Here is a 21856-nt window from a genome sequence, read left to right as displayed (position 1 = left end):
GAGGCCGGGGTGGGGGGCACGTAGCCCTGTTAGCATGTCTGCCCAGCATGAGCAAAGCTCTGCTTCCCCAGAGGGACGTGAAACTGGCGTGGGGGTGCCCACCTGCAGCCCTAACACTGAGAGGTGGAGGAAGATGAAGTTCAGGGTCATCCTCGGCTACACTTGAATGGGGAGAGGGAGGCTGGGGGGTGTGGTGGGGGAGCCACTTTCTCTGGCTCCAAGCAAAGTCGACAGCTGGAGAAATGAACAGGAAACCCAAAGGTCGGTGATACCCACAGTGGCCTTTGGCCTAGCCTCTGACCAAGTCCAGTCACTGTGCCGCCTTAGCCAGCAGAGGGCTCCCTTTGCTAATCTTCAAGTTCCAAAATAACAAAACAAAACAAAATCCCTGGGCTGCACATTTTTATTATCCTCCCCCATTAGAAGCGTCTTCCAAAGCTAAAGAACTAGCAGGCACTGGTAGCACAGCGTCTATCACAGCACTGGGGAGGAGGCTCAAACAAGACGATCAAAAGCTGAAGAGGAGACTGGCTATCTAGTGAGACCTTGTCTCAAAAGTAATAATGGTAACAACTTTAAAACAAGGGGGGTGGGGGAAGGAGACAAAAGTGAGCTATGCGTGTGACGGCACATGCCTGTAATCCCAACTGTTGGGAGGTTGAGTGGGGACCCTACTCCCTAGGTGATTTAAGGCTAACCTGAGCCATATAGAGGTTATATAGCTCAGAACTACAGAAATCAGGGCTAGAAAGGTGCTCAGTGATTAGGAGCACTTGTTGCTCTTGCAGAGGACCTGGGTTTGATTCCCAGCGCCGACAACCATCCACAACTCTAGTTCCAGGGTGTCCCACGTCCTCCTCTGACCCCCCACAAGCGTGTGGAGCACGTTAACAAATATATGGGCAAATGCTTGTACACGTAAAATAAGTAAAGAGAAATTACTTTAACAAACAACACAGAAAGAAAAAGCAAAACAAACTGCTGCGTTCTTTAAAGAAAGTGAGTCTTAGCCGGGCTCAGTGGTGCCCGCCTGTAATCCCAAAGCTCGGGGAGGCAGAGGCAGGTGGATCCTGTGAGTTCAAGGCCAGCGTGATCTGCAAAGTAAGTCCAGGACAGCCAAGCCTACACAGAGAAACCCTGTCTCGAAAAAGCAAAACCAAAAAGAAAAAAAAGAAGAAAAAAATACCAATTGGCCCTAAAATAGCACAAGCAGCCACTTAGAATGACAATAAAAAGGTAATTACCCACCTGGCTCCCCCTCCCCCAACTCCAGGAACTGGGTGGAGCAGTAGCCATGATGAGGTAGGTCCACCTCCTGAGGCCTCTGATTCAGCAGGCTGACTCTAGACAATCTGTGTAATCCAAACTGGCCTTCAGTCCTCTCTCCCTTCAGTGCTGGGGATGGAAGCCAGGATCTGTGTTCAGCGAGCCCTCTAGCCCTCTAGCAGTCCCAGCCTCCGGCCTCACATGCCTGGCTCTTGGCTATCACCCTTCACACACCTAAATCATATCACTAAGGCCGCCGTGGGCTCGGTGGTCCAAGCATGTCATCCTTTATCTCTCCCATGTAACGAGGCTGCAGTTTTTCTTTGAACAGTCTTGTTTTGTGTGTGCTCTGGGACGGACATATTGGGGAAAAGTACAGGCTGAGCTGGGTGTGGTGGCACATGCCCATTGTCTCAGTGCTCTGGAGGAGGAGGCAGAAGGATCAGGTTTGGAGCCTGGAGAGATGGCTCAGTAACAGAGCACAGACTGACTGCTCTTGGAAAAGACCCAGGAGCTCTCACACACTACTCTATCTCCAGGCGGTTCTGACAGACCCTTCCGCACATGCGCCCTCCCCCCCCCCCCACGTATGCATAAGGTTAAAAATAAAATTAAACCATGTTTAAAAAGAGGTCTTGAGGGCTGGAGAGATGGCTCAGTGGTTGAGAACACTGCTCTCCCAGAGCTCCTGAGTTAAATTCCCAGCAGCCACATAGTGGCTCACAATTGCCTGTACTGGAATCTTCTGGCATGCAGTTGTAAATGCAGATAGAGCACACATATACATGAAATCAACCAATAAAAAGGGAAAAAAAAGGCTTTGAGCCTGGTGGTGGTGCACACCTTTAATCCTGGCAGTCAGGGACGCAGAGGCAGATGGAGCTCTGAGTTCCAGGTCAGCCTGGTCTACAGAGTGAGTTCCAGGCCAGCCAGGGCTCCCTTGTTGCTCTTACAAAGGACCCAGGTCCCAGGACACACATGGCAGCTAACAACCATGAGTAACTCCTGCTCCAGGGGGATATGATGCCCTTCCCTGGTCCCAGCGGACACTTCACACATGTGGTGTGCCCACATACACGTGGCCAAAACACTCACCCACATAAAAATACAAATACATGTTTTGAGAAAAAGTTCAAGTTGCCCCTCTGCTAAGGACCTCCAGGTATAGGGGAAGAGTCAAAAAATGTTAGCGGGTTGAACCAGGGAGGCAGCCAGCTTCAGCTTCTGGCTTCCATACGCATGCACACACACACACACAAACAAACACGTATGAACATGATACACATGCATGCACACACCTTCATACAAACACGTAAAACACAATGCATATGCATTCACGTGCATACATACAAACACATAGCATGATACATATGCATGCATGTGCAAACATACACGCACATATGAACATGATACATACGCACAATGCATACAAACAAATGTACATGACACATATGCATGCACAAGCATGCACACAAACACATATGCACATAGTGATTAATATCACAATTTCTGTTTCACACATTTATTCCATTTATTTATTTATCGGGCATGGGTGGCACCCGTAAGTGCACACACATGCAGCCAAGCATGTGGGAGTCAGAGGACGATTTCGGTGCTCTCCTTCCACCTCGTGGGTTCCAGGGATTAAACTCTGGTTGACAGGCCTTCTGGCAGATGCCCTTACCCACCAAGCGATCCCCATGGCCCTTTTTTAGTTTTTTTGAAACAAGGTCTTATGTAGCCCAGGCTGGTTTCAAACTCCTTGTGTAGGTTAGGCTGGCTTTGAACCCCTGGCACTCTTGCCCACTTCCAGAATGCTCAGGGCATTTCTAGAATTTATTTCTTTTTCTCCATTTTTCTATTTAACAACAGATAGTGTTACATCCACAGATGAGTTAAGAGGGGTGTGTCCTGTGTTTGGTTTCCAAAACATATAAGGGAGGTATAAATATCATCCCCATTAACTTGGGAATGCCTTAACAAACCACAGAAAACTGAGCCTCTTGCATTTTTTTTTTTTTTTTTACCACATGAGATCCTACCGGTAACATTATCCCCGCACTCATATTCCTTGATCTTTGGCAGCTGGACACCTGGGGATGCTGCCTGTGAGACTAGCTCCTACCTCTGAGTTACTCAAGAGCACTGTGCAGGGAAAATCGTTTTGCATTTCCATTAGCTGGCCAGGCTTTAGCTGCCACTCTGCACTCACCCCACCTAAGCTAGATCAATGAATATTGGGTACACAAGGTCACTCCTCCAATCTTTCCATTTACAGATGAGAACTTTCTAATTTGTGATTTCCTGCGGGGACGGACATTAGACAAGATGACTTATAGGTTCCTTCTGGCTACAGTCCCGGAATTCCTATTTCCTTGTCGGCATCATGCATTCCACTGACACAGATCAGGTTATTTTCCAAGAAAGCTAAGTTCCTAATTTGTGGCCACAAACCGCACATTCACAGCAGTCAAAAAAGAAACAACAGTACTATCATGTAGGGTGAGCAGTTAACACTTCACGGTCTTGAAAGACAAAGAAGATCGTGTGACGATACAACCTGATGGCTTACAAGAGCCATCAGCACGACTAGTGTATTGTACTCATAGGCTCCGTCGTGCTGGTGGAGATGGACAGCAATGTAATTACTACAGAGAATTAGGCAAGAGGTCTAAGAGATAAACAATAGGAAGAGGGCTCAGAGCTTCAGTTTTATGCTGTTTGAGGCCTGAACAATAGTGTTTAGCCAAGCAAAGATGTAGGAAATAAAATAAAAAAATCTTTCTCCAGGCCAAACTGTGCTAGTGACAGACAGACAGACAGACAGACAGATATAAACAAATAAACAAACAAACAAAAACTGGCACCTTAAAAAAAATCTATCCCCTTAGTTGGATATCGTGATGCACATCTTTAATCCCAGCTTTTGGGTAGGCAGAGGCAGGTGGAGCTCTGTGAGTTCAAGGCTAGCCTGGTCTACAAAGCAAGTCCAGGACAGCAGAGGCTACACAGGAAAAAAAAAAAAATCCATCCTTAGGCTGGAGAGATGGCTCATCAGTTAAGACCACACTATCTGCTCTTCCAGAGGTCTTCTTATGCCCAGACCACGAGACCTCAAAGACCACCAGGAGATGACTCAGTTGCAAAAGCAAGAGAGCTTTATTACGAGAGCGATCAAACTCAGGACCCAAGCCTCACTGACGCAGCAGTGGAGGAGAGGGACCCCGAACTCTTGGTGAACAGGGTTTTTAAAGGAAAAAAACTGCAAGCAAGGGGTTTCCATGCCTTGGCATTACAGGATTGGGTAAAAACTTTAGGAGCAAGGTGACCTTTAATACGATTGGTTTGCTAGTTGAAGCTTAACCATAACTGCTATTTTATGCTATCTGAAAGAACATTTGGAATGTTGGGGGAATTTTCTGTCTTACTCTGATTGGCTGTTGCTAGGGGAGTTAGTTGACTCTGTTTTCTGCCAAGTGTCCATTTTGTGTTTTTTCCTGGAACTTGAGTTCAGCCCCCAGTCACAGGTGTGCACAAGATGGCTTCTCATCTCAAAATTGAGTCACCCAAGCTAACGGAAGCCCTTCATTCCCCCCTTTCCTTGTGTATAAAGAGGCCAATCTTGGGCTCTTACAGTTCGTTGTCAGCTTCAAGCTGGCGGTCTGGGTTCTCATTATCATCAGCTGTATAGTCCCCAATCTCTGTTTAATATATCCTAATAGCTTATTAAGCAAGCATGGTCTGAAAATAACCAAAAGAATAAGAAGGGAGCTTAATAGGGTGGAGATTAAAGTGGTAAGCCACAGGGATGCATCAAACCAGGTTTCAAACCAGCCTCTGCTTGCTTAATCCAGGGCATTTAAGACTCAGGCTGTCTTGGTTATGAGGACAACAAAGGAGTCTTGGCTCTCTAGTGAAGAACTGGGGACTTCTCCTTGGCCAGAGGCCAGACTTAGAGGAGTTAGAGTAGGGGCTGGTGGCCCTGTTGGGGGCTGGGGGAGGTGCCAATACTTTGGACTGCTGCATGGCATCTGCCATCCTTTGGATCCCATGTGAGTAACTCTGTAAATCTTTCTGAGAAAAGCTCTGGCTAGTGAACTGGGAAAAATCAACTTACCCTCCAACGAATGCCACCATGCCTCCAAGTATTGGCTCATTGGTTGGTTTTTAGCCCAGTGTTTCTCCTCCTCAGTCTACTGAGATACGCTTGGTAAGTTTGGATCTGGTGGTTCTGGCAGGATGGCAGCCTGGACAGTTGTCGTGTCCTGAAGTGCAATGCTTTTGATGCTTTTGGCTGTTCTATCGGCAAGCTTGTTCCCTGTTGCTAGTGGTGCCTTTCTGGTGCCGAGGAGAATGAATAATGGCAAGTTTCTTGGGGAGCCATAAGCTTTCAAGAGTTGCAGGATCTCTTCCTTATTTTTAATAGTCTTTCCCTCTGCTGCAAGGAGTCCCTTTTCCTGGTATTTGTACAGTCCCATGCACGTGAGCAGTGGCAAAGGCATACCAACTGTCCGTATAGACATTAATGGCCAATCCTTTGCCCAGGTAAGGGGATGGGTCAAGGCTATCAGCTCAGCTTGCTGGGCAGAGGTCCCTGGAGGAAGGGGTTGTGCCCAAATTACCTCAGTGTCGGTGGTCACTGCCTCACCTGCCCTCTTTTGACCCATCCATGAACCAAGTACGATCAGCATCTGGTAGGGGGGCATCCTTCAGATCTGCCCGGACACCATGTACTCGGGCTAGTATTTCTTCACACTGGTGCAAAGGTTATTCAAGTTCTGAGTCTGGTAGGAGGGTCACTGGATTCAAGGAAGCAGGGAGCTGAAAGACAACTCAACTAGGAAGTGAGTCCTGTGGGCATTACTCAGCCATCAGCTAGGTGGTTGTTTTCGTACCCCTTCTAGAAGCATGGGGGGTAGTCACATCACAATCAGGTTTTGACTGAGAGTTCACTTATCCGAATCCTTAACTAGGAGTGCAGTTGCTGAGATGATGTGGAGACACAGTGGCCATCCTGCGGCCACTGGGTCAAGCTTCTTAGTCAGGTATGAGATCAGCCTTCTCCAAGGTCCCAGGGTCTGTGTTAAAACCCCTTTTGCTATTTCCTTGCTTTTGTCCACAACAGATGGAAGGGCTTAGTGTTATCGGGTAGCCCTAACACTGTTGCTGACAACAAAGCCTGCTTGTGTTGGTCGAATGCCTTTTGTTGTTCAACAATCCATTTGAAGGTTTTGGTTTATTTGGTGGCCTCATAAAGGGGTCTTGCCATTTCTGCATATCCTGGGATCCATAGCCTGTAAAAGCCTGCTGACCCCCAAAATTCCCTCACCTGGTGGGGGTTTTTGGGTGGAGGTATGTTAAGGACTGTCTCCTCTCTTGGGTCCGATAACCACCTTTGTCCATCTCTCAGGATATAGCCCAAATGTTACCTCAGTCCTACAAAGCTGTGCTTTCTAAGCTGATGCTCAATAGCCTAAATCTCCCAGAGTTTGCAGGAGTCTTCAGGTGCCCTCCAGAGGCAGGCTTCCTCTGACCCTGCAGCAATCAGGAGATCATCTATGTATTGAATCAGGGTGATACCTGGGTTTCCATTTCAGTACTCACCGAGGTCTTCATGGAGGGCTTCATCAAACATAGTGGGAAAATTTTTGAATCCTTGTGGCAATCGGGTCCAGGTAAGTTGACCATTTATGCCCTTTCCTGGATCATTCCATTCAAAGGCAAAGTATTCTTGGCTCTTGGGGGCTAAAGGCAGGCTGAAGAAAGCATCTTTCAAGTCCAATTCCGTACACCAGACCTGCTCAGGGGACAGGGAGCTTAGTAAGGTATAAGGATTCGGCACAGTTGGGTGGGTATCCATGACCCTCTTATTGACCTCTCTCAAGTCTTGGACCAGGACAATAATCATTAGAATGAGGCTTTTTCACTAGTAGTAATGGTGTGTTCCATGCTGACTGACGTGGTCTCAAGACCCCTTTGGCTAGGAGTTTCCACATATGGGGGATTATCCCCTTCTGAGCCTCCTGGGACACGAGGTATTGGTGAATCTGAGCAGAATCAGCCCCAACAAACACCCGAGGCTGGTGTTTCGCCAGCCTCATTCCTCTGGTTTCCACCTAAGCATGGGGAAATTGTGCCAGCCAAATTTATAAATCATTCAAGGGGGCGATGGGCACCTCAAAAAGTCTATTTTCAGCCTCTGAGGCTAGGTCAAGAGTCAGTATCTGAATTGGGTTGTCTTTTTTTATACAATAATTGGGGGCCATCAGGCTTAAAATGGATCTTCATCTTAGTAAGTAGGTCCTTTCCCAGTAGGGGATAGGGACTTTTGGGGATCACCAGAAACGAATGTGTTAGCTGGCCCATTCCTAAGTCCATCGTTCTTCGGGTGTTCAGGAGTATTGTTTCACACCTGTGTCCCCTTGCACCCAGGACCTTTCGGGGGAGATTGGCCCTTCGGGTTGTAAAAGTAATGAATGCTGAGCTCCTGTGTCGACCAAAAAGTCCAGGGGCTTCCCCTCCACTATAAGGGTTACCCTGGGTTCGGGGAGAGGATCTGAACCCCAACCCCCTTAGTCTTCCTCCATTGCCAGGACCTTGGTCTGGGGCGAAGTTCTCCTCTTGGGGCAATCCCTGAACCAGTGGCCCTCCTCTTTGCAGTAAGCACATTGATTCTTACTTAACGGTTGTCTGCAACATCCTTCAGGTCCTTTATCATTGGCCAGCCGCTGGAGTTGGCACCTCCTTTCTCCAGGGTCCGGAACACTGCTGGCCAGTAGGACTTTGGCCAAATCTCGATTCAAGGCCTTCCCAGTCTTCAGTTGCTTTTCCTTCGTACTATCCTTATTATTATTATATACTCTCTCAGCTCTCTGTAGTAATTCCTGCATCGACATCTGTCCTATTCTTCCCTATCTTTGTGGTTTCTTTCTGGAGCGGACTGGTTGATGAAAGCCAAAGCAACTGTACCTGTATGTTTAGGCTTCTTAGGCTCTACATGCATATATCTACGGAAGGTTTCATTTCCTTTCAAGAAAGGCGGCTGGGCTCTCATCCGCTCCCTGTCTGACATCATACACCTTGACCAAATCAGTGGGCCATCTTGCGGCTGCCTTGAGACCTGCCAACAGAGTCTGGCAGTAGACTAGGAGATGCTCCTTACCTGCAGCCGTGTTGTAATCCCATGCAGGTCTCCTAAAGGGAAAGTAATCATCAATATGGGCTTGGTCTGTGGTTGGGACCCCTGTCTGGCCTGGAACATTTTTGCAAGCTTCTGAAATAATATGTCCGTACTTTTCTGTGGTGAACAAAACCTGTAAAAGCTGCTAACAATTGTCCCAAGTGGGCTGGTGGGTAAAAAGGACAGTTTCAAAAGATCATTTAAATCCCTGGGGTTATCGGAGAACTTGGCATTCTGAGTTCTCCAGCTGTAAAGATCTGATGTAGCAAACGCCAATAATGGTGAGGTTGATTGCCATTAGCATCTGGTGGTCCCATGGCCCGTAAGGGAAGGACTGTAGAATCTGCCTCTGGTTCCCCAGAGGGAAAGGCTGCCCAGCAGCTCTGGGTCCCTTGCACTGGGCCAGATGGCAGTTCTAGCCTGGATAATGGGGCTGGTGCTGGTGGAGCAGGCTGGGGAGCAGGAGGGTTTAGGGGGTCTATATGGATGGGGTGGAAAAATGACTTCTTTGGGAGTCCCATCCTGCAAAACAGGATGAAGGGGGTCTGAGGGAGCTGACAGGACACCCTTGGGATCCGTCTTGGTTTCAGTTACTGGGGCGGCAGCCTCTAGTTTCAGAGAACTTGTGGAAGGAGGATCGTCAATGGGGGTCAGAAAGGGCTTGACCAAGGTCCTTCCAGACAACAATATATGGTACCTGATCTGGGTGACCATGCACTTTCTGAAAGACCCTATCCTCCTCCTCGAGGATGGTGGGGAGGTGGAAGGTGGCCAGCCCACATCGAAAGTGGGCCATTCTGAGCTGCAAAAGGTCATCATTTTTCCTTTCCTCATATCAACTGAAAAATTGTGAGCTCTAGTCCTAGCTTTCTTAAAGTGTGCCAAGACCAGGTCAAGAGGTTTGGAGGTAGCCTGTCGCATACTGTCAGTCAGTCTTTCCGTCAAAAGAAGCCAAAGAAGTAAAGCGGACAATATCAACAGACAAGAAATCACACAAAGCTGGAGCTGTGGCCTCAGACAAAAGCAAGCCCCAAAACTTGGCTTGTGCCTGCGCTGATTTCCTGGAACCAAAACCAATCCTTCTGAGGCAGACACAACATCCACCCTGAAGAGGTTAAAACAGATGGGGTTGGGAATATCTCCCCTCTCCCCTGGCAGTTGACCACCAGGAGTGTCCTCCCTACTCATATACCTGCTGCCTGACTGAAAACCAAAAGCAAACAAAAACTTAAGACAGACTGACAACACTTACCCGTCAGTGGACCAAGCTCTCCAGGTCCGGGGTCCTTGGGTATCCTGAGGATCCCCGTTGAGCCCCCAAATGTTATGCCCAGATCACAAGACCCTCAAAGACCACCAGGAGACGACTCAGTTGCAAAAGCAAGAGAGCTTTATTACGAGAGCGATCAAACTCAGGACCCAAGCCTCACTGACACAACAGTGGAGGAGAGGGACCCCGAACTCTCGGTGAACAGGGTTTTTAAAGGGAAAAACTGCAAGCAGGGGTTTCCATGCCTTGGCATTACAGGATTGGGTAAAAACTTTAGGAGCAAGGTGACCTTTAATACGATTGGTTTGCTAGCTGAAACTTAACCATAACAGCTATTCTAAGCTACCTGAATGTACATCTGGAATGTTGGGTAATTTTCCGTCTTACTCTAATTGGCTGTTGCTAAGGGAGTTGACTCTGTTTTCTGCCAAGTGTCCATTCTGTGTTTTTTCCTGGAACTTGAGTTCAGCCCCTGGTCACAGGTGTGCATAAGATGGCTTCTCATCTCAAAATGGAGTCACCCAAGCTAACTTAATCATTTCAGTCTTGAGTTCAATACCCAACAAGCACATGATGGCTCATAACCACCTACACTGGGATCTGACGCCCTCTTCTGGTATGCAGGTGTACATACAGATAGAGCATTCATCTACATAATAAATAAATCTTAAAAAAAAAAAATCCAGGTCAACTAGAGCTACCTAGTGAGGAGACCCTGAGTAGGAAAAAAAAAAATCCATTCTCAAAATTGGACATGGTAGTGCCCACCTATAATTACAGCACTTGGGGGCACAGGCAGAAGGATGAGGAGTTCAAGGTCATCCTTGGCTCCGTTATAAGTTTGAGGCTATGTGAGACTTTGATAGTTAATTCTATCAACTTGAGGGCCACTGAGCTGGCCACTAACCACCAAGCCTGACTTCCTGAGTTTGGTCCTTGGAACCAACGTGGCAGGAGGAGAGAACTGGCTCTCTGACCTCCCTGCATGGGCACACACCTACATACACACAAATGATTGTTTGAAAGTTATATGTGAAGTTGGGAGTCATGCATGCCTCTAATCCCAACACAGGAGGAAGAGGCAGATGGATTTCTCTGAGTTTGAGGTCATCTTAGTCTACATAGAGAATGCCTGGACAGTCAAGGGACATGTAGAAAGAGACTTTGTCTCAAGACATAAGTAAACAAACAAACAACTACAATATACATGCACATGTTGATAAACTGCCAATTAAACAAGATCAAGAGTTACTTTGTCTTAGTTCATTTCCTGTTGCTGTGACAAGATACCCTAATTAGGGCAGGAGTGGGTTTATTTTTAGTTCACAGTTCCAAGCTATATACTTTCTGCCTAGTGCCTCGTGCCTGGTATTCCCACACCTATTAACATACAATTAATTACCCAGAGGCACGCCCAGTGGCCCATTTCCCAGGAGGTTCTAGATTCTGTCAAGATGACAACTGAGAGGAACAGTTACACACCTCAGAAACCCCTCTCTCTGGACACATCTGTGAGGGAGTTTCAAGGCTGAGTTCATTGAAATAGCAAGAGCCACCTGTTGTGTAACAATTTCCGCGAAGATTGAAACATTCTACCTCGGAGAGAAGCTTTTAAAGCAAGAAGACAAACAACTCAAAAGAGCTTCAGGAAGTCCCTGAAACCGACATGATTTACTCTGCCCCTCCCTGACAGAATAATAAGAACTGAGAGTCTCAGAAAAGCACAGACCAACTACAAAATAGGCCCTCAGACAAGAAAAGGCGCAAGGAGGACTCTGAGACCAGACCAGCTATCTGAAAGAATCAGAAACCAGCCACACTGCCTGGAAGAAGTTTAGACCAATGAGGCACCTAAAAGGACATTCTCCAATGTATGTAGCTGCCTGCAGGCTGTGTAGTGTGGTCCAAGTGAGCTGTCACCTGTGCTGGGTCGGGCTTGGTGGTGCCACTGTCTTTAAGTCATTTCTGCGCCTTCAAGCAAGCCCTCACCTATATTCCTGTAGGTAACCCCGATAAACTCACCAAGTTGGACATTGGTGGTATCTACACTTTGATCTGTCGTGGGTTTCCTATCTGGAGAGAATAGATGTGTGTGTATTGCATCTCCCCATGAAAAGTTTTGTCACACAACACTTACCTTACATGTGATTGGCACTATCCCCATTGAGGACCAGAGGCCCAGATTTAAAAAAAAAAAAAAAAAAAAAAAAGGAGAAAGCGAGCTGAACACCATCATTCCTGTTTCCTGATTATAGAAGAAGTCACCTGCTGCCTCCTCTTCCTACTGTTAAATAGTATCCTTATCCATGTGGGGTACCAGTGACTGCCCTGCACGATCTTTGACTTTGAACAAGGATTCCCTGCCTCTCAAAAGGAGTCTGCAAGAGACGGCAGTGATTCAGGAACCAGCCTGCTGAGCTGTGTAGCCAAAGCAGGAAGCAACAGGTGAAAAGCCTACATCCAAGAATCAGAGGACTACTCCCAAGCAAGACACAGGCATCACCTGAGCCTGTGAGAATGAAACACCTTGGGGTTATGTCAAACAGATTAGCAACACTGTGGAAACGGAAGCCAAAGGAGGCGAGTCAGTCACTCCAGATCAGAGAATGCCCTGAGCTCCAGATACCAAAAGAAAACCTCTGAAGAACAGCTAAGAGCCAAGGTTGGTGCATCAGCAGAGAAGCCTGGGATAAAGAAAAATGAAAAGAACACCAAGAAGACCTCCCAAGAGACACAGCTGCAGAACCCCAAAGATGGAGCCAAGAGGTCTATGTCTAGGGGCAAAGAACTTTTCAGTGGGAAAAGAACTTGCTTAATTAAGGTCTGGAGGACAAAGTGAGATTCCCTCAGCAGAGGAGAAAACAAGTGAGAAAAGCACTGAAAGGAAGGAGTCTCTGCCGACTCAGACGGTGGGTATTTGGGATCCAGAAACACTGGAGCCATTTTACTTTGGATAGTGAACCTCAGCCAATAGTAACTCAAGGTACAAAAAAAAGGGGGTGGGGAATGAAGGCATTGTGCACACCAAGAAATTGGGAACAAGAAGTCACAGGGATGATGAAAATGTGTAGTAAAGGCATTTAAGAAGAAAAATTTGTCTTAGTAATAAATTTCACGGTGATTTTTTTTTTCATCTCTAGTGTAAAAGGGAACAGTAGATAATGCTGCCTGTGTTTGAGGAAGGAAGCTTCAAGCTTTCCTGGATATACTCTCCAAACTCCAATGGAGATCATGGGGTTTGGTTGGGGGGAGAAAGGGGGTTGCTGCTAGGGATCTGAGAGCAGTAACAATTTAAAAGTTTTGGAGTTGGTTCTGCAATAAAGCTCTCAAGTTAAAAAAAAAAAAGGTGAGAAAGAAGACCCCCCCCTCCCCACAGCCAATCACCTGAAAGTGAGGTCGAGGAGGAGAAGGACTGGGCGGAGCCAGGTCAGGCACAAGGCAGGAAAGGTTTTGGGAGAAGAGGGTGGTGGCCTGTAACTATAACCCCAGCACTCAGGGCTGAGGCAGATGAAAGCCAGCTTGGGCTACAGAGAGTTCTAGGTCAGCTTGAACTACAGAGTTAGACCATGGGGGAGGGCATGGAAAGAGGGAGGGAGATGGGGTGGGGGATTAATTTCTTAGGTAACCTTCTAGGCCAGTGGTTCTCAGCCTGGCCTAGTAGAAAGGATTTAACATTTTCCCCAAGTGTTGCTATCGCCTATCACCACCAATTGCATACTAGCCTCGCTTACTAGAAGAGAATACAGTTTGGAGGAAAATCCAGAACAGGATGGTGAGGCTGGAGCCCCAGTTACTGGTCGCAGACAGCACGGGCAGCTGGAGACCCTAGAGGCAGCTGTGCTGGCCGCAGGAAGCCACCTGGGGATTTCTAGAGTGAAGCAGGTGGCGCCACTAAGCCAAGGCTTAGCTGTTTGGAGGGCAGGGATAGCCTTCTATGACTCTGAGTTAGTCAGATCTCACAGCACAGTCTCCTCGCTTCTTTGGTCACCAGTGAAGCTGCAGAGAAGTCACTCAGCCTTGGAGGGAAGTAACAGTGAAACTCAAGGATGGCCATGTTTACTTCTGGGTGATGCTATTTCTGACTCAGTTTACCTAAACATTATGGCGTGGCATGTGTGCATGTGGGTGATTTTTTTTTTTTTTTTTTGTTATTGGGGGGTTGTTTGTTTTTGTTCTGTTTGTTTGGGATTTGCTTGGTTTTCATTGGGTTGGGTTTGTGGGTGGTTTTGATTTTGCTTTGGTGATTGTGGCGTGAGACAGGGCCTGGTGGATACCGGCCTCCAGCTCTACGTGGCAGAGGCTGAGCTGTAGCCAATTCCCCTGCTTCCACCTCTGGGGTTCTGGCCTCACAGCCCTCAGACACTACTGCACACAGGAGAGACGTTTCTGTTGCGTTGTCTGAGCCAGGCTCTCACTGTGTAGCCAAGGCTGTCTCAAATTCATCCTTCTTCTGCTTCAGTCTCCCAGGTTTCGAGATTACAGGCAGGTACGGCTACTACTTAACTGTATGCTGTATGGGTCATAGCCCTTTTCTACTTCAGTGTTGTCTTTGTACGTGGGTGAGTTAGTTACTCATTATAAACATAAACCTGTGTTAGGCCATTTCAGAAATCATTAGGGATGGATTTAAATCCAACAACTGCCTTTTTTTTAATTGCTTAAAAAAACATAAAAATGTACCATTTCAGCCATTTTGTGGCACATTAATTTGTTTACTAAATGTCAATTTTAAACATTTGTTTTCCAGCCAGGCATGACAGTACATGCCTATGATTCCAGCACCTGGAAAGCTAAGGCAAGAAAATCACCTTGAGTTCAGACTGGACTATGGAGCAAGGCCCTTTCTGGACAGAAATACAGAAACAAAACTCACCTAATTAAAAAAGCCTGATGTGGTAGCCTACAGTGTGACCCAAGCATTCTGTAGGCTGAGGCAAGAGGATCACAAGTTCAAGGCCAGCATAGTGAATTCTAGGCTAGCCAAGGTTATAGAACAAGACCTGTCTCAAAAAAAAAAAAAAAAAAAAAAAAAAAAAACCAACAATAACAGCAAAATTTTGTTCTTCTTAAGGATTATAATGGCAGTTATAAAAACTAGAAAAATAGACCCAAGCAAGGTAGCTCAAGCATTTCCAGCATTCCAAAGGCAGAAGCAGGAGAATCACCATGAATTTGAGGGAAGGGCAGCCTAGGAGACAGAGGGTGGCCCTGTCTCCAAAACACAAAAGGAGAGAAGAAGAGGAGAGAGAGTGAAGGAGAGAGAGAACATGAGTATCTTGGGTATGGTGACATAGGCCCATGATCCCAGCACTTGAGAAACAGAGATCAGTAATTCAAGGCCTGTCTATTGTACCCGAGACCATCTTTAAAAAAAAAAAAAAACAAAGAGAAAAGAAAAACAGAAAAGGGAGAAATTAGATTTACAACATTAGCATAGTACTGGCTGTGGGGACTTCAAGAAAACAAAAGAGAGGAGAGCACTTGGAGAGCTTCATTGTTTATGTTATTTATAACTATGTGATTATTGTTATTTATTATAAACCAGGTGTTGTGCTGAGTACACTCACTAGTCGGCTGGATGGGGGCAGTGAGACAAAGTCTCACAGGGTCCTAAACTGGATATCTGGACAAGGATGACCTCAGCTCCTGCTCCTGCTGTTTCCACCTCCCCAGTGACAGGACTATAGACGTTTTCCACCACACTCAGCCTCCGCTAGATATTTTTAATAACTTTATGAAACACTAAGCATCCTCATATAAACAAAGAAAAAAGCTTTAAAAGGCAAAATGTTTGCTTGACGTTAGATGGAGGAGACAGAGATCAATAGTTTGAGGCCGTCCTCAGCTACATAGTGAGCTTGAGGGCCCACTGACAGGACACCCAGTCTCAATTAAAAAAAAAAAAAGCAAAGAAAGGAAAAACGAGACTCAAACTCATGCAATCTGACCTCAGAGCACAAAACCAAACCAGTGTCTAAGTGGCATGGATACACGAAATTCTTTTAGAAAGAACATGAGCAATTTTTAGTTTTCTACTAGTTTGTGGATTTAAAAAAAAAATTTTTTTTTCCAAGACAGGGTTACTCCGTGTAGCCTTGGCTATACTGGACTTGCATTGAAGACCAGGCTGGCCTCAAACTTACAGCTATCCACCTGCTTCTGCTTCCCTGAGTGCTGGGATTACAGGCATGTACCACCATGCCCACAGACCTGTATTTTTCAATATTTGTTTAATTTTTAAGTGTGCATATATGTGTGTATCTATGTGAGGGTATGTGCACATGTGGACACAGGTTTCTCAAGAGGCCAGGAGAAAGCCTGGAGCTAGAGATATCTGTGAACTCCATATATGAGTACTGGGAAATCAATTCCAGTCCTCTATAAGAGCTGCAAGTGCTTTGAACCACCGAGCCATCTCTCCAGCCCCTGTGCATTTTTTAATGTGATTAAAAACACATAACATGCATTTTATCATTTAAAAAAATTTTAATAGTACACTTCAGTAATATATTTACGTTATTGGGGATAGAGAAATGCATCAGTAGTTAAAAACATTTGCTACTCTGGCAAAGGACCCAAGTTTGGTTCCCAGCACCCACATGGTGGTTTACAAACTTCAGTAAGTTCAATTCCAGGAGATCTAATGACCTCTTTTCACCAAGCATGTTCTTACTGCATATCCATACATGAAGGCAAAACACTTATCCATCTGAAAGGTTTTAGAAAATTTTTTTTCATTCACATTTCTGTGCAATCATCACCACTGTCTTTTTTTTTTTTTTTTTTAACTTTGCTTGGGGTACGTTATGCCCTGAAAAAATAAAAATAAAAAATTTAAATTTTATATCATTAAATTTATTGTTATTTCATTTTATGAATCTTAGGCTTTTCTATCACACTTAGAAATACCTTCCCCACTCTGAGATTTAATTTTCAAAGTGTTTCTCAAAAGGCTTGGCAAATGGCTCAGTTGGTAAAGTGCCTGAAAAACAGGCAAGAGGACTGAGTTGGATCCCCAGAATCCATGGAAAAACACAGTCAAAACAGGCTCTGGGGTAAAGGAAGGCAGACCCCTGACGTGCAGTGACCAGCCTGGGTTTCAGGGTTGAACTCGGGCTTTTGCCCAGCAAGTGTCTTTACCTGCTCAGCTATTCCCTTCCCCCAACTACATTCTCTCTTAATTCTTCAAGAATTTATCCCAGTGAAAAGTGTGAGATGAGGATCCCACAGTATTACCATTGCTACTTTGTACTGGACATCAAACCCAGAGCCTTGTGCATAAAGACGGTCATTCTATCATTACTTCTGACTGGCTTTCTTTCTTTTTTTTTCTTTCTTTCATTTTCAAGGCAGATGAAGCTTTCATGTAGCTTGGACTGACCTCATACTCACTACAAAGCAGAGGGTGACCTTGAACTCCACATCCTCCTGGCTGTGCCCCGAAAATGCTAGAACCACAGGTATGTGCCACACATCTGGCCTCTCCTGTTATTTCTTTAAAGCCAACAATAATTGAAATCGGACGTCTTAAATCCACATAGGACAAAAGAAGCTGGGAAAATTCTGGAAGGGGGGAAGAAACAGAGCAAAGAGCTCATCGGAGGATTAATCTCACCAGAAATGAAACCATAGTCTGCATTCATGGAAATAATATGGCCCTGGGTAAATCAGAGACTGAAGGAAAAATAAAAGAAAGAAGGACAGTGGGGGAAAGGGGGAGACAATGAAAGAGGGGTCAGGGGATGTGGCTCAGTAGCAGACCCTGGCCTAGCAAGCACAGGCTCTGGGTTACATCATTAGGGGCTCATGGGGAGCATACAAGATAATCAAAGTTTAACATGAGGTAAGTGTAAAGGTACTAGTGAGGGTTATCATCTTTCTCATGGTGAGTATCCCTGTGTAAAGAACACAGTCGCCTGTGGGAGATCCCACCCTAGAATGAGAATTCCTCATCTTCCCACCACCTTCTCATCCCCTCATCGTGACCTGTTCAAGTTTCGGTTTGTTTCCTTAATTATTCCTAACATACTGGTCTTCCCTGTCTCTCCTCACAGAAGGGGAGAGCTACGGTGATCAAGTGTGAGTTCATCAGACTTGCAAGGTCATGTGTTGCCGATCACAGGGACACCTTCTGACCAATGTGTTGTTAATGTTGTGGGAACACCACGGAGCCGAGTACAGATGGTAGAGTCGGCCGCACATCTATGCTGCAGCTCCTAGCCTGCAAACTGAACAGCTTGTCCTAGATCGGATACCTGAAGTGACTGTAATACTAATATTTGTGTATCCAAACATCTAAGCCCAGAAGAGTAAAAATATTGTATAAAATAGCTTACACAGTGTATAAAGTATTGAGTAAAAACACAGTAGAGAGGATACAAAATGGAAACTGGTGTGGCAGTGTCTGCTGTAATGCCAGTTCTTAAGAGGCAGGCAGGAAGAGCAGGTTTAAGGCCATCTCCACTACAGAGTAAGGTTGAGGGTCACTCGGCTGTCTCAAAACAAACTCGGATATAAAATGCTCTAACTGTACAGGACTCTTAGCAAGACTAGAACATGCATGTCTGGGAATTGCTCTGGGGTAATCAACGAGCCAGTAATAGGCTTGAATGTGGAGACCCTGCCACAAGTCACTGTGGCCTCTCCACACACTGGACAATTGAAGCAAACATCTATTTTAAACGATTTCTTTCTTAGATAATCAATTAACTTCTACAATATACTGGTTTGTTTTTTTTTTTTATAACATTAAATTTTTTACTTTTTTTTCCTGCTATGTAACCCAGGCTGCCCTCAGACTCACTGTGCAGCCATGAATGACTTTTGGCTTCACCACTCAAGTGCTAGGATTACCAGCATGTGCCACTATGCCTGCTTCTGCTTTTTGCTTTTTTTTTTTTTTTAAGTCTTGTAATAACATCTAGCTTAAAACACATTGTACAGATAATAAAAAAATTTCTTTTCTTATGTGCTTAATCTGTGAGGTCATTTTTGGTTGTTGCCTGGTTGTTGTTTTGTTTTGGGATAGTCTCATATAGGACTGTCTGGCCTCTTAACTAGCTATGTAGCTGAAGATGACCTTGAATTTCTGACCCTCCTGCCTCTGCCTCCTTAGTCCTGGGATTACAGACATGCACCAGATTTATGTAGACCTGGGGATCATAGCTAGAGCCTGCTCATGCTAGGCAAGCAATCTATCAGCTGAGCTACATCCCGTCCCTTCTATTTTATTTACTTAAAAAAAAAACATTTTTGTTATTGTTCAAAACGTTCCACACACATGCACTAGCCTCCACAGGATCAAGCTCATCCTTCTCAGAGCCAGGTGTGGCGGTGGTCATCTGTAACTCAGGTGCCCCCGGGAGGTGGAGGAAGAACTGTTCCAAGCCATAGGCCATCTACACAGTAAGTTCAAGGCCAGCCGAAGAGTCACTCGGTGCTCACCTACCATGCACAAGGATCTGGCTTCTACCCAGGCACTGAAAAATAGGATCAGTACGACATCTTTTGCCTGCACGCTTTACCCTTTCTTCCTGGAAGGTGGTGAGAAGCAGTTACATAAAGAAAACTGTTTGTCTCCTGTGATGGGATGTCAGTAATGTTCTCTGAAGGACCAACTTGGACTTCTTTCACAGTTAAGTTTATATACCTATCTGAGAAGGAGTATATCCAAAAAGAACAATAGAGAGTATCCAATGGAAACTCCACTGTCATCAGTGTGCAAGCCAGTAATAGTCATCTACTATCATCGAGGATTGTACATAATTGTGTAGCTGTACACTGAGCGCAACCGGCCGCACACTTGGCTTGTTTACACCAGGAGCGGCACAGACGTGACTAAGGCACAGTACTACAGCATCTAATATGTCGTACTTTTTCTGTTCCATTCACGTGTCCGGGACCACTGTGAGTGGGTGTTAGCTAGCGGATCACTTTTGTGAGCATGCGTGTGTCACGTGTGCGTGCACCCATCCATGCCCAGGCGGGGGCCGGAAGTCATCACTGGCATCTCTGATTGCCGTCCATCTCACCGAACCTGGGGTTCACCATTTTAGCTAGAATGGCTGGTCACTTCAAACCCGGAAATTACTTTTCTCTGTCCACTCACCAGCTCAGGGATTAAAAGTGTGTACTGCTGGTGCAGGCTTTTTTCCTACAGGTTCTGGGAACCCAAACTCAGGTCCTCGTGCTTGCGCAGCACCCACTTGGTCTCTCCTTCCAAGCCCCTACATGTTGGTAGCTTTGCATTTAGCCATGCAGAGCCTGAGTTTAAGGCTTGCTTTTGCTTGAAAAGCTAGGGTAGGCGCAGTAGCACAGGCCTATAGATCTACCTAGTCAGGAGATTGAGTCAGAGATCTATTGGGTTCAAAACCAGCAAGAGATGGGGGTGGGGAGAGAGATTATTATTATTATTATTATTTTATTTAATTTTTGGCCTGGAACTCATTGAGATCCTCACCTGCCTCTGCCTCATGAGTACGGAATTAAAAGTGTGCACCACCATGCCCAGTGGGGTTATTATTTAATGACTGCTTGTGTTTGTGCCCTTGTTCCTATGTTTGAGATAAGAAGGGTTGCAGGCAGCCCAGGCTGACCTTGAACTCCCACCTAGCAAGTGCCTTGAACTCCTGATCCTCCCAACTCCACCTATCAAGTGCTCAGATTACATTCGTACTCCATCATGCTAAACCCAAAGTTTGCATAGCCGTTTGCTACCTTAATCTTACCCATAACGCCTCTATCGGGAGAACATCCAAACCCATGCTTGATTCACCCTGGAGATGGAGACCCCGTTTGCCGAGACTAGCTAATCCTTACCCCTAATAATTCCTCTTTATAGACTGCCCAGTCTGATTAGGTGGGCCCCCGGAGAAGCAGAAGTGACCCGTGAGCAATGGATACAGCCAAGAGAACAGCCCCAACAGGTTGGTTTCTGATGGGATCACTGAGGTCAGTGGGCTGGAGAGCTAAGGGGTTTGTCTGGCCAGCCCAGAACGGAACAGCGAAAAACTGAGAACACGTTATACTGGTTTAGGAACTGCTGGGAGGCTAAGGCTGGCATCTGGCTAAGGCTGACTGAAGGAGACAGGAGGGGAAATTTTTAAAAAAGGGAAGAAAGAAAAGAAGAGGAAAGGTATGCCGGCTTCACTAACACAGAGAAAGCCTGATTTGGGACTACCAAATTTAAAAAGCTTCACTATAAAGAAAAACATAGTTGGGTCCTAATTAATAAAGGTCATTACTGGTATTAGACCATTATACCAGCCAAAGCCTCCTCAATCTTAACATAGTCTTTCCAATAAGTTTCCTGACCCAGAAATCAAAGGACATTATATTCCCTATCTCATCCTCACGCCAAAACACTGGAAAACAGAGACAGGTTTTTTTTTTCCCCCCTGTAAGGTTAAAAAAAGAAGAAAGCGACACGGACTGCCTTCATCACTGATGGAGTTCGACACTGTAACCCCTGCAACAACCCATCTTCTGCTCTGTATGGAGTCTATAGCCACACCTCGTCTTTGGTTGGTGTGTTTCCTTGATGGGTAAATAGTCATTGCCAGAACACCTACCCGCTCCCGCCCTTCCCAAATCTACCTTTCCAAGGCAGGGGAAGGTGCGTCCTCGTCCGGCTCCCTCCTGTACCTTCCTAGTACCTCTGGCCAGCAGCCCGTGGGCCCGCGCTCCCTGTACATCCGTAAACGTTCAATGCTACATCTCTACCCAAGCCGAAGCTTCCCGCCTGCACTCTGTCAACGGCACTTGGGGGGCGGAGGGAGCGGGAAACTTTTGGAACAGAAAGCTCCACCCATCCTGCTCCCTGCCGCCTGCAACCGAACCAGCTAAAACACCCCACCTCGGGCTGCCCAAGTAAGTCTCATCACATGATCTACGGTACAGTAATTTTTTTTTTTAACAAGAAAACAAGCATCCAAAAAAAAAAAAAATTCAAACTGCACGCGCGAGCCAATGGGGAGGCAGGGGAAGGTGGGCGGGGGAAGCGCGGCGGGGCTGGGCGGGGACCAGCGGACCTGGGGACCGAAGGATTCGTAAAACGCAGCGGGCGCACGGTTTGGGTTCTTTTTTTTTTTTTTTTCCCTCCCCCCCTTCCAAAACTAAGTTAAGAGCGAGGCTCCGCCTGC

General features: G+C 46.1%; 1 long non-coding RNA gene across 2 annotated transcripts; it reads right to left on the bottom strand.

The window, feature by feature from the left end:
* Window positions 1-2760: 2760 nt before the first annotated feature.
* LOC132654315 (uncharacterized) lies at window positions 2761-21519 on the bottom strand. 2 transcript variants are annotated; one of them, XR_009591993.1, is made up of 3 exons: window positions 21312-21519; window positions 8429-8460; window positions 2761-7063 (listed from the first exon to the last, which is right to left on the bottom strand). It is a non-coding gene; the product is annotated as an uncharacterized LOC132654315 (long non-coding RNA). The 2 variants fall into 2 exon arrangements; XR_009591992.1 differs by having other exon boundaries at window positions 2761-8460.
* Between the last annotated feature and the right edge of the window lie 337 nt (window positions 21520-21856).

Source organism: Meriones unguiculatus, chromosome 5 (genome assembly GCF_030254825.1).
Source record: "Meriones unguiculatus strain TT.TT164.6M chromosome 5, Bangor_MerUng_6.1, whole genome shotgun sequence".
NCBI classification, from domain to species: Eukaryota; Metazoa; Chordata; class Mammalia; order Rodentia; family Muridae; genus Meriones; species Meriones unguiculatus.
The sequence above is the reverse complement of the archived record's forward strand: the minus strand, read 5'-3'. Positions and strand labels throughout refer to the sequence as shown.